At 38.8% G+C, this 17,086-nt stretch overlaps 1 pseudogene; it reads right to left on the bottom strand.

Moving 5' to 3' along the window:
- Positions 1–273: 273 nt before the first annotated feature.
- On the bottom strand, positions 274–924 carry LOC148027078 (V-type proton ATPase subunit B 2 pseudogene; annotated as a pseudogene).
- Between the last annotated feature and the right edge of the window lie 16,162 nt (positions 925–17,086).

Below are 17,086 nucleotides of genomic sequence, written 5' to 3'. Positions count from 1 at the left end.
CGACAGCCTCTCTTCTTTCTTCGTGCACTTCCTCCTCTTCTTCAAGAATGGCAATGGTGGCACTGGCGGCGATGAGAAGCTCTCCTCTCTCTTTCTCTCTTCCTCTCCCTCTCCCTCCCAAAGCCATGATCTCGTTCGCTATCTCTCAAAATCTTTGTAGAAAAATGCTGTGCTCGGATTTTTTCCGCTTTTTGTTTTTCAAAGTATCGTCACTATTTGCGATGCAAATAGTGATACCACTAATCTACTTCGCAAACACTCGTTGCTATGCCCCTATATCCTTATAGTGCCAATTGCATAGTTGGCATAGAGTTGATTTGAAACATCCACATGATATTTTCTTGTCATCCCCTCCCCAATAGCACTCTTCATCAATTATGAAAGAGATGGAAGAACATTGATTGGAGGATAAATTTGTTGATTGTGATGTTGTTCATCAATGTAAATTTGACCCTCAATAAAATACCCAATTAAATCAGGAATTGGATAAGTAATATCCTCGTTTGGCAAGGCCAAAATGGGAATTTGTGTGATGGATCTCTTTCTCCCTTGGAATCTTCCTGCACACTCATAAATTGTGGCCAAGTCAAGGTACATATAACCACGATATCGATGACGAGGAGGAACTTCTTCTCATGCTATAGAGACCTCTCGTACAACATCATCATAAGAACTCATATCTGTGAGAATAACAAGCGCATGCTTGCCAAGATCATATGCTAGATACTCGACTGTTGTGAAGGCAATTCTAGGAGTAATAATATGCTCAATGGTAGGATCATTTTCCAAATTCAAAAATAAATTAACTCTCTCCATCGAACCATTTTTTTCAAAATCACGTTTGAAAAACTGAGTAGTTTCCATGTTCACTCCCATGGCCACAACCACTATTGCAAAGTGATCTTCTTAAACATCATCCATCACATTTTCGTGGATCTAGGCTGCAATTTCATTGTGAGGTAGACCTGCTGCAAAGCATAAATACCTTTTTGTGTGTGCTTTAAAGTTCACACGAAACTGGAGCTTCTGAGATCCAAGATAGGCATGATCATGTACCAACCTTCCGTGGCCCATTGTTCTTGTAGTTGCACAAACTTTCATCACACCTACAAGAATTACCCTATCTAGATCAATATCCTCCTCTAGTATTTCACTATAGAGTTTGAGGACCATATTCAAGGGGCCATGCAAGGCATATCCAATGATCATTATGCCTTATGATACAATGCTTCGACTTGGCAACTTATCAAACTCTTCATGTACCTATGGTAGTCTAGAATGCTTCACATACATGTTCTCTATTGACAATCGGATAAAAACAACAACCCAATGCTGAGTGTTAGGTGGTGTTCCAACCTTCCCAACTGTAAAGCTTCTACTTTACCACAAGCTTTCATCATGCACAAGAAAAAGATCATGTTAGCTTCTATTCCCTACTCTTACAGCCTTCGGAAAAGCTCAAAAGCCAAATGATCAAATTGCCTATGTTGAGTACATCTTGATAACAAGTGCCATAAGAAAAAGCATCTCTACTTGGTAGCCATTAAAAACTCTTCAGGACTCCTCAAGATCCCCACCTATTACATACATGTCAACTCAGACATTACCAATGTCCATGTGTATTTCAATCTCCCTGACCTTAAGATTTAGTTGTATATTTGCTACCCATTTATAGACCTTCCCTAGTACTGTATGTTTTGAGCAAAAGAGAGTATGTGGCCTTGCCTAACTACATGTGCTCATGCAAAATGCAAACAAAAAGAAACGCACAACGTAAAACAAATTCCTAATAACATTCACTAATGTGTTTAAATTCTTGGTGAAAAACTCCACCCTCAAGTTCGCAATGGTGGATGAACAACGTCATGACACCGTAACATCCACAAAATCACTTTGAAAAACTCTACTCAACATGCCTAATCTATCAAAGACATCTAATAGAAAATGTAAATTATACATGAACTCTTAAGTTTACTAATTTATCAAAAAGAGACATATTTTCTAATTGAGTATATGCTAATATTGCCTCATAAGAATTCCACACTTGTTTTACAATAATTTGTCTACGAAGCCATCTTACCTTGTGAATACGACTGGAATGTAAAATTGTGCAATTGAACTCTTCTTATAAGTTCTCTAATGCTTTAGTTCTACAAGCAATAAGTTAAGAAAATAGAAGCAATTGAATCCATGCATGAATCAATGCTTTGTGCAATTTCAAATTTTTTTACTATATCAGCTGAACATAATCTTGTCCTATGGGCAATGCAATGAATATTTGTCATGAATGTGTTATCAATTTTCAACCTAGTAGATAATTTAGTATGATAACCTATCATTGCAGAGGCACCATCACAGCCAAAACAAGTTATTTTTGAAATATCTAGCCCACATTTCGACATGAAATCAATGCATGTATCATACAAACAAGATGGAGTGCCATTATCTAGCTCTATTAAACCTAGAAACATGGTAGAAAGTGCATAATTATCCAAAAAAGAAACATGGACAATCATATTTTGCCTATTTCCTACATCTGTAGACTCGTCTAATATTAAACTTTAAAAATGAGACAATTAAATCTTAGCAATTTGAGCCTTAAATATAGGTTCACTAATATATTGTATAAACATGGCACATGCCTTATCATTTCTATACATCTCAGTAGGAGCGCATTCACAATCAAGGACCTCAAGTAATTCTAAATTATGTTCGTAAGTACAAAAAGATAAGTCATGCTTTGTTGATTTACAATAGCAAATAGAACTTTACATGCACAATCAGTTTTATCTTTTCCTTTCTCTAATGTATGAGTTATTAATATTTTTTTGACATCACAGTGATATGTGGCTAGCTTATGAGACTTAGGTTTTGTGTGATCAGGTAATACACTAATTTGGATATTTATTGAGATACATTTACCAAATTCACTCTTTCCTTTTGGATCTTGTTTACAAAATGTGAAAAATATTCTAGCTAATTCACGATCAAAGTATGCCCAATCGAAAGTTCTAGTCCATGCTTCATTCCAATCTGCCCTAGAGTTTGATGTCTTAGCATTTCCACATCTCCTACAAGATTATCTTTTTCTTTGAATTCAATAGTTTTTAAATCAATTGTTTCATTACAAACATTAGATACAAGGTTCTTGTTTACCTTCTATGCTTAGACCCTGATACCTCATTTTCATTTGATTGCACTTTAATAAAATCACGCATATGAGGCAATGAAGATTGCATAAGGTTTGACATAGTGAATTATGTTTTCCAATAACACAAAAACTAATTTTAGAAGCCTAATATAAATTTATGAAATATGTAATGCAATGACTTATTTTTTTTAAAAAGATTTTAAAGAGTCATTGGTCAGAAACAATTAATCAATATACCAGACATTACAAACACTATCTCATATATAAATTTTTAGACTTCAATATGTATTTTATATATGTTTGAATCTCTCTGATCTATTCTTTTTTACCCTCCCCTGCTTTCTTTCCCCCTCTCTCTCTAGCCTCTATACTTGATAAAGCAATTGTAGGTTGCTTTTTGTTGCTCCATGTAACTGCTGCACTACCAAGGGAAAACATGAATCCACTTGTAGATCTTCTGTCTGACATGCTGCCAGCCCAATCTGCATCTGTGTATCCAAAGACTTGTACGTCCTTACCTACCTCATAAAAATTTCCATAATGTAAAGTGGACTTCACATACCCCAATATACGTCTAACTGCATCCAAATGAGGCTTTCTAGGCATCTGCATAAACTGACTGACAAGGCCAACATCATAGCTCAAGTCTGGCCTTGTGATAGTCATGTAAATCAAACTCCCTACTATCCTCCTGAACATTGTAGGGTCTTTTATCTCATCTCCAACATCAGCACTCAATTTCACATTTTTCTCCAATGGTACTGAAAGAGGCTTACATGCTATCATACCATACTTGGATAACATATCCAAGCCATCTCTCTCTCTCTCTCTCTCTCTCTCTCTACACTCGTTACATATATATAAATATAGAAGCTTAACTCAATCTTTGAGAGTGCTTGTGTGAGTCTAAAAATCTAGAAGGTTGTTGAGTGAATATGGTTCAAAGCACTTGAAATGGACCCACAAAGCTTGAGAGTTTTGTATTTTTTGAAGATAATGATTTAGAAGGTTAAACTTTAGAACTTAAGGAACTAACTTCTAAAAGAGTTGGAGCGTTAAACATTACATATTAAATTCTCTTCCATGCCATAGATGTATTAATAGGTATATTAAGTCATATTTATGAATCTTGACTTTTGAGTCTTGGCAAATTTATATTCAAAATTTAAAGGACATTTTCTTATGAATGCCTTGAAAATCAAGGTTTAATGATAAGTGAATCTTTAAAAAAAGGATAGATTTTGATGAATCTTTCAAATAAAGACCAGCTATCAAGATTTATCCTTTAAATAAAAGGACCAATAAAAATCTAATTTCTTTTTTTTTCTCATTTTAACCTTGACAAAATACACTAAAAACGATTTTCCATGAACACTAGGTCACCTGTCTACGAATAATCCAAACATATCAAATTTCCAAATGGGATAAAAAATTTGAATAATATGTTATATATATACTCTAAACATTTGATCAGAGCTGCCCGATATGTAGATCCTATAGTATCGTGATGAGAGGCGGTGGAAATGCAACGTGTCATACATTGCCAAAACATAAAAAGTCATCCACCTCCGCTTTTATAATTACGAGTAGACCTGCCGCCGTGCATATATATATATATATATATTATATATATAATCATATTCATTTATATATTGGACGATATTCAGTAAATGTATGGCTCCATGTGCGTGCATGACTCTGATCTCTGATCAGCGCCCAGACTCGTGTATGTCGAGGAGTCGTGCACTGATTTTGCGTGGTTTGGGATATATCCCAGCCTGAACTTGTCAAAGGGCCATTCATGATATATATATGCATATATATATATATATATATATATATATAAACATATTCATGTATATATTGGAGGATATTCAATGTGCGTGCATGACTCTGATCTCTGATCAGCGCCTAGACTCTTGTATGTCGAGGAGTCGTGCGCTGATTTTCCGTGGGCTGGGTCTTGGGATATATCCCAGGCTGAACTTGTTAAATCGCTTTGAAAAAGAGAGCCCACATTCCCGAGATCCGTTATAAAAGCAAGGGTATGCCTGTCGATGTTCGATGTATTCATACATTACCTACATTGCCTCGTTGTCGTTCTTGTAATCCCACCTGCTCCCAATGGCTGCCTTCAGCATTGTTCATGCTAACGTCGGCCAGCTCGTACTGCTTGTGATCCTCTGCGGCCTCGCCGCAGGCGCGCATGCCGTGAGTCTAATTCCTTCTGCTAGTTAAAAGCGCTGTGAACTGCACCTAATTAGCTTGGCTGCTTGACACTCTTACCACCAAGATTGTGCACTGTAGCAGCACTGCTACTTCTATTAATATTATTCTGATTGCTCCGAGCTTAAAACTACGAACAAGTCGTGTAAGTTGTAACATGTCTAATATGCATTTATAGTCTTTGCTAACGGAGTGCGCTGCTGACTGGAGCAGAAAGCATGTACTGGCAGAATATGATAGCTTATACTCATCTTGAAGCATAGTTGGCTACTGGGAACGTCAGGCAAATTTTGTATTGACTCTTTTCCGTGTTTTACAGTCATGTGACTACGCTGCATCCTGCTCCAATGAAGGCGTGTCAGGGACCGTACTCAGCGCCATTTGTGTAGCCGTGAATGGGAACGATGTGAGCACATCAATCGATCTGAACGCTAAAATAAGCAATAATAATGGCCAACTTGTATGCCCTGGCGCCGACTTTGCAGCAAGTTGCTCCAATATAGGCCTAAACGGCGCAAACACTCTGACCGCCAACTGCAGATCCACCAGCGGTAGCCTCATCCAAACAAGCCTGGACCTGAACAACTGCATTTCCAACAATAACGGAAACCTCCAATTTTGTGTTTAAATTGCATAACAACGACGGCACATATGGATGCATATGTATCGGTGACGCATGTGTCTACTTGGCATGCCTGCCAATATCATCTGGTGAGTTGCGATGCTGCAACGTCTACGGTGACATGTTTTTTGCGCAGAAGGATGCCATGATATTTGTAAACATTGCCTCCGATCATCGGTAATTAAATAAGCTCTGATCATGCGTGCAAAATTGTTTGTCATGAGTTATTGAGTGAAGAGTTCTCATTGTCGACAACACGACACAGTAGCCAGAACAGGCGTTGCATCTTTTACCTCGTTTTTATGCTACTCATTAAAGGATTAAGTGTTTAGAATGATCAAACTTGTCTGAACATTCTATTAACATGCCAGGATGACAACTCTACCTATATTATCATTAACAAGGTCACCCAAGTTTGTAGAGAGTTACATACAACTAAGCGTTCTCCCTTGTTGTACCCATTCAATATATACTACATAAGCAATGTTGTGCACTGTCGTACAACCATGGAGTAAGATCTAGTACAAGGTTTACAATAGATTATGCAAGGTCCGATGTAGATGCACAATTTGACGATTTCTGTAGCAGCTCACTATCCTTCATTCAATATATCATGATTCTTAGCTCAGCTTAAATAGATGGTATGTGTTCACATCTATTTGTCTACGTAAATGGAACTAGTCATTCTTATTTAGGATTTCACATTACTGCTATTGTGGATAAAAGGCTCTTCATCATCTTATTATCACCTACATGTTTTGAATTAATTTTAGAGGTTCCACACACTAGACGTTGTGTGTCTACAAGAGGTAGGCTTTGGAACTACTACTTTGAGAACCATGCATGTTCATGGTACCAAATATTCTATAATATGCATACTGACAAAACTCTTACTACTTTTGTCCAATACCTCTCTGATCTCTCTCTCTCCATATATACATAACGTAATATGTAAGAGAGTTTTGTTTCTCTTGATAATTAACACCATCTAGGTCCTAAACATGCATATTTGAGAGAGAGGTCTAGATGTTGAAGCATTTTGGACATTTGTTTCGTTCCATACTTTTAGTATTCGCAACTTACACTAGAAAATAGAGTCTTGTCTCTCAACCATAGCAGTGTAATCAAGATACAAAGCATATAGATCGCCAACTATGGACAAGCTTTACTAACTAACACCAAGGATGTTTCAACGACCACAAAGTTTAGAAGATTGTTGTCAATCATTTGATTTAGCTCGAATATCGAGCCTAGGTCCTCATAACTTACCTTCAAATACAAAGACACTCTTAAATTGCATGACAATATTTACAACCTTGCACTATATATTCTTTCCTGATTTCCTTGACATGGTCATAATTTGCTTCTAGATCATATAAAGAAATATCCATATTTAACCATGACATTAGGGATTTATCAACAACAAATAAATTATTGTACAAAACTAAGTGCCAACACTATCGACTGTTGGATTTTACTCACACCTATTCTCACAGAGAAGTGGCAATGATCCACACATAGGACACTAGCGTCCTGCGGTACTTTTTACTATTCATAACAGGGTTTTTTACCCCAGTCAAATCATGTTTCATGTGTATTTATGTTATACACTTTAGCTGCTTTTTACTGCATATTACACACATATGTGTGAATGCACTTTAAGTAATTCACATAACCCTAAAGTCTAAGGGTTATACTTTGTACTTGCTATCTCACTTTTTCATCAATCAAGTGTCAAGCAGTGACCACACACACTCTCTCTATTGTACACTCTATCAAGCTGAGATGTCAATCTTCAATAACAAGTAGTATGAGAGTTGGTTCATGACCAATCCGCCACCTTACAATCAATTTTCGCCGCCCTACAGCTCCACACGCCAACTTAGCTAACTATAGTATTACTTGTGAGCTCAGTCAAGTTCTCACTCTATAGATTGCCATTGCCTTGCAACCTCACCCACCAACTCAGCTAGATTGCTACCTTACAGATACCGCCACCTTCTAGTCTGCTGCCCGCCATCCGATGTCAACCCTACTAGCTAGTTTGCTAGCTATTCCAGCAACTCTGGCCTACCACATCATCTTGTTTGTTATCAAATGTCACATGTATATTTTATTATTTTACTCAAAATTTCAGCACCAAAGCAAATGGCTTTTGTAGAAAAGGATCAATTTCTACTTCAACAAGTACTTTAGTGCATAAATTACGTAAAAAAATATAGATGTTTCAGTTAGCAAATTCAGGGCTCTTGCATGTTTAATAGACATTGGCACATGTACTATGGTTTTAGTCTCAAATTGACTCGAATCTTGCACATTGGACAGTCAAATTTTTGGGCTTTTGTGTTTTTAGTGATGTTGGGCACTCTTATTACATTGGATAGGGTGTTGCTTTCGCTGAAACTAAAAAATTTCAACACATTGAGGCAATAGTAGATAAGTGTGATATGATTTAGTTGATTACAAGTTGGTGTTTTCTATAATTTCTAGAGATTTGCAGATTTCTAGGTGAGGCCACCTTTTGTTATTGCTCCTATGCATTTGGAAGAGTAACTTTTATCATGGAAAATCAATGACAAAGTGATGTCTTTACTTATGTATCAAAAGAGGATACATTGGATGGTGATAAATTTTCTATACAATCCTTCATGATGAAGAATGTCCTTGTTGCAAAATATCTTTAGGATTATGTTAGTGGGAAAGAAGTACATCTTGGTAATCTAGCTTCTATAACTCTTGGAGGTCATGGCCATGTCAAGATTGTGGGAGAGAAGGAAGGAGTCTCGCTTGAAGCTTTCTTGCTTGCACAATGGGGGAAGACACACAAGGGTGGAGGCTGAAAACAGTTTTCCTCTTCTTAGTTGTGTAAGCCAAAAGAACTCTAGTACAAAGAAATAGAAGAACCCTAGATATGGGTCTCAAACCAAACTCAACTAACTAAGGTGGCATACTAACTGAGCCACGAACTAGAGTAGATAAGGATAGCTATCATGTAGCTATTATTCATGGACGGTGTACCAACCGCATCTGCAACTGACAAGTCGGTGACATAAATACACAACGGTCACCCTGGCGTATCACGAGTGGAGCTCGATATCTCAACACTCCCCCTCGAGCTCAATCCCAATTCCTGCACACCAAGCAGGTCTCTGAACTTGCGCAGCTTCTCTGCGCCCAATGCCTTCGTGAATATGTCAGCTACCTGATCCTCTGTGCTGACATAAACTAGATCAATAAGACCTAGTAAAACCCTCTCTCGCACATAGTGATAGTGCACCTCAATGTGCTTTGTTCTAGCATGATAGACTGGGTTATTTGCCAAGTGTATACTACTTATGTTGTCACAATAAATGACAACTGGCCCATCTGTAGACTGATGCATATCATAAAGTAGCTTATGCAACCAAGCTACCTCACATGCAGCCATTGCTGCACCCCTGTACTCAGCCTCTGTGCTCGACAAGGCAACTGTAGGCTGTTTCTTGCTGCTCCAAGTGACTGCAGCACTCCCAAAAGAGAACACATATCCACTGTTAGATCGTCTATCAGAAATGCTACCAGCCCAATCAGCATCAGTGTATCCATGCAACTGTATCTGAACCCCAGTCTCATAAAATAGTCCATACTGCAATGTGGACTTCACATACCTGAGTATGCGTCTAGCCGCATCCAAATGTGGTTTCCTTGGAGCCTGCATAAACTGACTTACCAATCCAACAGCATAGCTCAAATCTGGCCTGGTAATAGTCATATAAATCAAACTTCCTACTATGCGTCTGTACATAGTAGGGTCTTCTAGAAGCTCACCTGTATCTGTGCTCAGCTTCACATTTTGCTCCAAAGGAACTGAAATAGGCTTATAGCCTGTCATCCCATATTTGGACAGCATGTCCAATCCATACTGCCTCTGCAAGAGCTGTATCCCACTTGGTGATCTAATCACCTCAATGCCCAAGAAATAACGCAGCTCTTCCAAATCCTTCATCTCAAACTTCTACTTCAATAGCATTTTCACATGAAGGATATCTTCATCACTGTCACCTGTCATAATCAAATCATCAACATAAATGACAAGTAACATAATACCTTTCTCTGTTTTTCTCACATAAAGTGAGAAATCTGCCTTGGAAATCTGAAAGCCAATAGTGACAAGATACTGTCCTATCTTGTCAGACCATGCTCTAGGTGCTTGCTTCAAGCCATACAAGGCTTTCTTCAACCTACAAACAAACTCAGGATGAACAACATGCACATAACCTGGTGGCTGCTTCATATAGACCTCTTCTTGCAAATCACCATGCAAGAAGGCATTCTTTACATCCATCTGATGTAAAGACCATCCCTTTGATGCAGCCATAGCAATGACCGCTCTTACGGTTGCCATCCTTGCAACCGGACTGAATGTTTCTTCATAGTCAATACCATATGTTTGTGCATACCCCTTGACTACTAATCTTGCCTTGTATCTGTTCACAGAACCATCTGCATTGTGCTTCACCTTATAAACCCACTTACAGCCAATTGTATTTTTACCTTTAGGCAAAGGTACCAATTCCCATGTAGCATTTGCTTCCAAGGCATCCATTTCTTCATCCATGGCTTTCTCCCATTTTTCTTTTTCCATGGCTTCCTCAAAAGAAGTGGGTTCTGGTTCCTGTATCACTTTGACCATATATGCATAGTGAATGGCTGTAAATCCATCATATTTCAACCTATCCACAGGATACCTAGCTCTCCTAGACCTGCACAAAGTAGGTTCACTCCCAGGTGCTCTCAAAACATCCATGGTCTTCCTTACTCCAGGTGTAACAATAGAAGGAATACCCAACTCATCATCAATGCTCTGTTCTGAGCCACTGGATTCACCATCCACATAAGAGTGACCTGCATTCACATCAAACATGGGCTGATCTACCTTCTCTTTTCCTTTTCGTGATACCTGCATACCACTATTTGCGCTGCCTTCAGAAGATTCTCCTGATCTCAATCTGCCTGTCCATGGCGAAGAATGTGAACCACTACTAGAGGACGCTCTAGGTCCACTAATATTTTGTGACTGCTGCTGTGAATTCTATGCAGCATTACCATTTTGTGCATCTACATCATCAATCACATTTACTGGTTTATACCAGCTACTCATCTCATCAAAAACAACATCTCTGCTCACTGTAAACTGACGAGTAGAAGGGTTATAGCATCTATACCCTTTTTGCTGCAGAGAGTAACCAATAAAGATGCACTTCTCAGCTTTTGGATCCAACTTGGATCTCAACTCATCTGGCACATGTACATAGGCAATGCAACCAAAAATTTTCAAATGAGAAATATCTGGTTTCCTACCAGTATACCTCTCCTCTGGAGTCATTCCATGTATTGCTGCAGTGGGAGTCCTGTTCATTATGTAGACTGCAGTAGCAACTGCTTCAGCCCAATAAAAATCTGGCAAGTCTTTTTCATTGAGCATGGCACGAGATACCTCTCCAATATGCCTGTTTTTCCTTTCTGCAATTCCATTTTGTTGTGGGGTATAGCTGCATGAATATTGCTGCTTTATGCCATGCTCGTGCAAGAACTTTGCAAACTCATTTGAGAGGTACTCTCCCCCTCCATCTGACCTTAGGCATTTTATTTGCAGACCTGTTTCTTTTTCAGCCATAGCTTTAAGGGTTTTGAAATGCCCAAAAACTTCACTTTTCTTTTTCATAAAATACACCCAAACTTTTCTGCTATAGTCATCAATAAAAGTGACAAAATAATGACAGCCTCCAAGAGATGCAGCTTTAGTAGTCCACACATCAGAGTGGATTAATTCCAATGGCTTCTCACTCTCTTGAACATGTCTAGGAAATGGTTTCCTTGCCTGTTTTCCAAACTGACAGGCTTCACATACCTTATGCATTTCTCCAACCTTGAATTTGGGCAATCCTGCAACAATATTTTGTGCCTGCATTGATTTAAGTCGCTGTACATTAACATGATCAATGCGTTTATGCCAGATATCAATATCTGCAACTACACCGGTCCCATGTGCAAACATTGCTGCACTCAATTCAGACATGTCTGCATCCAATGTAAACATTCTGCCCTTCTTCTTTCCTTTTGCTATCAAGCGACCTTTATTTTTCATATCCTCAACAAAGCATCCATGAGGATTAAATCTGACCTGCAAGCCCTGCTCAACCATTTGACCAACAGAAACCAGATTCTTGGTGATATTCGGAACATGAAATACATCGGAGAGGTATTTCTTTTTCCCATCCTGCATAGACAAAGGTATTTTTCCAATCTGCACAATAGGATGTGCAGTATCATCACCAGTCTCCACAAATCCTGGTTTTTTCATTTTCCTTGCATCCTCCATCCATTCTGCATGACCTGTCATGTGGTTTGACGCACCTGAGTCAACATACCATACATCGTTGCTTTCTTCTGCACTTGTCACAGAATTGTTCATGTGCTGCACCATAAATAGATGCTCATTTCTGTCATCACCCTGTCTACTAGAAGATGCATAATTTCCTTGTTGCAGTTTTCCATTCATGATGTCATTCTGCTTTTTGTAGCAGTCTTTAGCCATATGACCCATTTTACCACAATAGTAGCATTTAACATTACTGTTTACATTTTGGCCGCTTTGCCATCCACCACGACCTCTTTGGCTCCCCCTGCCTCTAGAGTTACCACGTCCTCCTCCATAGGACTGATTTTCTTGAGTTTGCTGCATATTCTGATTTCTACCACGGCCTCCAAATCGGCCTCCTCTACCTCTGCCTCTACCTCTTCCAGCATTTGAGTAGAAGACAGCTTCTTTTGAAGTTCCTCTTGAAGAAGATGCACTACCATTTCTCTGCTCCTCAGAAATTAGAAGAGCAATCAACTCCTCAAAGTCAGGAAATCTTTCACGAATGGAAATCGATGTTCGAAACTGTGCATAATCCTTTCCTAGACCATTCAAGGTCACGGAAACTAAATCATCATCTTCCACTGGCGACCCAATGGAAGCAAGTGCATCTGCAATCTTCTTCACCTTCATGTGGTAGTCATTGATGCTCATATTTTCTCTTTGCACATTATGCAACTCTTGCTTGAGCTGCATTTTCCTGGCTTGTGTATTTGTGCTATACATTTTTGACAGAGTATCCCATGCCTCCTTTGGCGTACTTGCATCCTGAATATGCACAATCATAGAGTCTGAAATGCTGATAGACAGCCAGTACATAACTTTCCTGGCTCTCTCATGCCATGCTTTGAATGCCTGCATTTGCTGTTGATTGGGAACATCAGGAAGAACTGGTTCTTCTTCATTTCCTGCAACAAATTCCCAATATCCTTTTCCCATAAGGAAATTCGTCATTCTAAACTTCAATGCTTGGAAGTTATTCTTGTCAAGCTTTTCAGTGACAATACTGCAAAAAGTTCTGTCACTGCAAATAACACAGCTTCAGCCTCACAAGGGCAAATCTGCAAAACTGGCGAAAGTGGTATTTGACCACACAGTCACTTCCTAGTGACGATTTTGCATAAACAGAAACCAAGGATGATTCTGTAACTCCCAATGTCTCTGCGCACAAGCATACGATGCAATTTCTGTGGTAACTTTTCACCGACCTGTAGAACAGTGGTCGCACAGCATAAAACATGGCTTTTTCCTGAGTGCGTGCAGAAAACTTCCGCCTCCAAAATAGGCCCCGAAATGGCATATACTGCCCTCTTGCTTCTGCGCGAAGGGCGTCTCAACCTGAGACAATGCACTCCTGCAATTTCCGCCTGTGCTACCTGCAGAGATCTGCTCCCAAAACAGAAAATGAAAGCAATACTGCTCCTCTTACCAGACCACCGCGAGCTTGGCTTGCTTTCTGGAGCTCCTTACCACGAACAAGGCTCTGATACCATGTCAAGATTGTGGGAGAGAAGGAAGGAGTCTCGCTTGAAGCTTTCTTGCTTGCACAATGGGGGAAGACACACAAGGGTGGAGGCTGAAAACAGTTTTCCTCTTCTTAGTTGTGTAAGCCAAAAGAACTCTAGTACAAAGAAATAGAAGAACCCTAGATATGGGTCTCAAACCAAACTCAACTAACTAAGGTGGCATACTAATTGAGCCACGAACTAGAGTAGATAAGGATAGCTATCATGTAGCTATTATTCATGGACGGTGTACCAACCGCATCTGCAACTGACAAGTCGGTGACATAAATACACAACGGTCACCCTGGCGTATCACGAGTGGAGCTCGATATCTCAACAAAGGCAGGTTGCAATTCAACTACCACCCCAAAGAACAACTTCATGTAAGGCTTGGGATACTAGGAAGCCTAGGCATTGTCATGTATTGCATTGGCAGTTCAGTGGTCAATAATTTCACATATTCGTTCTGTTACCATTTCATGAGTAGCATAGCTTATACATGAGTATATATTTGCTAGAAAAAATGATACTCACATTTCTTTTTTGAACAAGGAGCTTTAAAAAATGTAAAGATGGAAGAAGGTGATGCTATGCAAGTTCACCTTAATAAAGTTCAAGATTTGCATGAGCACTTGACGAATCTAGATTAGTATTATTCTGATGCTCAGATGATATCCACAACTTTGAACTCTTTGCCATCTTCTTACTTGGCTTTTCATATGGCATTGAATCTTACAATGTGGGTTTCTACGTAGCTACTTGTCTTCAATTGGTTAGCTTATTTCTGCAAGAAGACCAAATAAGGAAGAACAATGGAATAGATGTTGTACCTTCTAAATAAACTTTTATTGAAAGACAAAGGGAAGCATAATCAATCCATGAATACTCTACAATGTTTTGGAAGTTTTGAAACTTCACAGAACAACAATAAGCAAGGGGGTACACAAGCCAACAAGGGCAAGTGCCATTACTGTAAAAAGCCATATCATTAAATTACAGAATGCAAGAAATACATTGCCAAGAAGAAAAGAAGGAGTCTGGGATAGCAATTTGAGATATACCTTCTATTAATGATAGTGTGCGTCGCTTGTCATTGAGTATGACTATGTTAATGGTATTTTGAGAAGGCTGCATAAAGTGAAAGTGCTAACAATTATTTTTTGGTGGATATTATTTTTGTGGAGCTTTAGTGGCTTATTTTTTGTGCACTTGGATTATATTTTTACTTCATGAATATCACCACATTATCATGGGTGTATTACTTTGTGAGAGCTGGGCTCACTGTTGTGCACATTGTATTGACCACCACCTGCAATTGTGTTTGTTGCACCCGCAAGTGTTGCTGGGTTGCACACATACATTTGTGATTAGAATATCTTAGGCTTGGTCTAATTAGGCTAAGTTTGAAGCATGCAATGATGATTGATCGTCCTAGAGCCCACAAAGTGGGTAGGATGCCTAATGAAGCGCGCACAACCCTAAATGAAAAACGTACAAGAGGCACATACCTTAACCCTAAACCTAATTCTTGGTCTATATGAGGGTGGGAGGTCTCTATTTTATTGACCCTTTTGGCACATCCACACTGTGAAAGATCTATTAGTGTGACTACTTATGCTTTCTATTCTATCTTTCCATTCTATCATCTTGCTTCCATTGTGTTGAGAGTGATTGAAAGGGAGAGTGTGATCAGAGGTGTGTTGAGTGAGGGACTGAGGAAAGGTGAAGCTATTTGCCATTATCTTACTTTTCTCGTCTTCTCTACTAGCTCTTCGACTAGTTGGTGTGCTTCGTGATGGATGCAAAGAAGTGATGACATTGGATCATGTTGATCTTGGTCGTGGAACCATCTTTGAGCCTTCGAGTCATCAAATGCAAGAACGTAAGTTAGGTGAGTTCACTACAACTTGCATTACAACAAAAAGGCTCCATAGACGCGCTTGTAGACGCAATATTTGAATTGTTATAAAAAATGTCGGGTGCGTTTATTACCATGTCTACTACTGCGTCTACAATTTCGCGTCTAAAAGTGCGCTTATAATCAGAGTTACATGCCCATATAGACACACATATAGATGTGTGTATTGACGCGCTATGTAAATATATAATCATATTTATAAAAAAGTGAATATATTCATATTGTGCGTCTATATATGCATGTATCTACGTGTCTAAAAAAGTGTTTACTCTGCAAGTTTTTGACGAGAATAGATGCGCATTTATCTTGAAATTTAGATATGCTGATAGACGTGCAAAACATAGGTATGAAAAAAAAACCACATGCTCTCTGGTTTTTTTCCCCCCATCAACATCAAATTGTATGCTTAGGGAAAACAGAGAAATATTATTTCAAAGATTTCTGTACTGAAAACAGAACAATGTATGTAGAACACAAAATTTCATATCTATAGATGAAACGTTTTTACATGATGAGTTCTAGTGCTTGTGACCTCAACCATGGTCATGGTCGCAAGCACTAGCTGAAAGTAATACATATCAAAAATGAAAATTACAAGCCAAGGGGAGGCATGCATGCGTGGGGCTCCTCTACATCTCCTCAGAAGAGGCATCATCATCGCTACCACTGCCGCTGCCTGTGCCGCTGCCTGTGCCGCTGCCGTTGCTGCCACCACTACTGCTAGTCCCCCCTTCACTATCCTCAACTGCATCAGGGTTCGCCTACACAATGGATTAAGGTATATAAATACAATTACAAACAATAAATTAGAGTTACCTATACATTTCATGTAAAAAATAAAACATACCTCTTCTGGTTGTGGAATCCTCATGGCATGATTATATTGCTCCTCCCTGATGAGTCTCTCCTCGTAGAAATGTTGCCAAGACAGACACGCAGTAATAATTAAACTGATTAGATGCTAGCTTTTGGTTGTTTTTGGATCAACATGACATGACTTTCCTTGTCTTTCAATATCAAAATTTTTGCCTCCATGTTGTAAGTATCAATGCATGCATTTAGGGAATATGACATATATAGATTGTATGTGCATAGTGGTCCAACGAATGAAGCCTCTTTCTTATTTGCAGGCATTATATATTCTAGTTAAACTCTAATAGTTTATATTGTGCAAAAAGGTGTCATTGACTTAAGCTAAGATCTTGATCTACATTGCTATTCATACAATTTGATCATTTATGTTGGGTTGGCCAATCTGCTTGAT

This window comes from Lygodium microphyllum, chromosome 13 (assembly GCF_053477565.2).
Source record: "Lygodium microphyllum isolate KBCC chromosome 13, Lygodium_microphyllum_v1.1.10, whole genome shotgun sequence".
NCBI lineage: Eukaryota > Viridiplantae > Streptophyta > Polypodiopsida > Schizaeales > Lygodiaceae > Lygodium > Lygodium microphyllum.
This window is presented reverse-complemented; position numbering and strand designations above follow the sequence as displayed.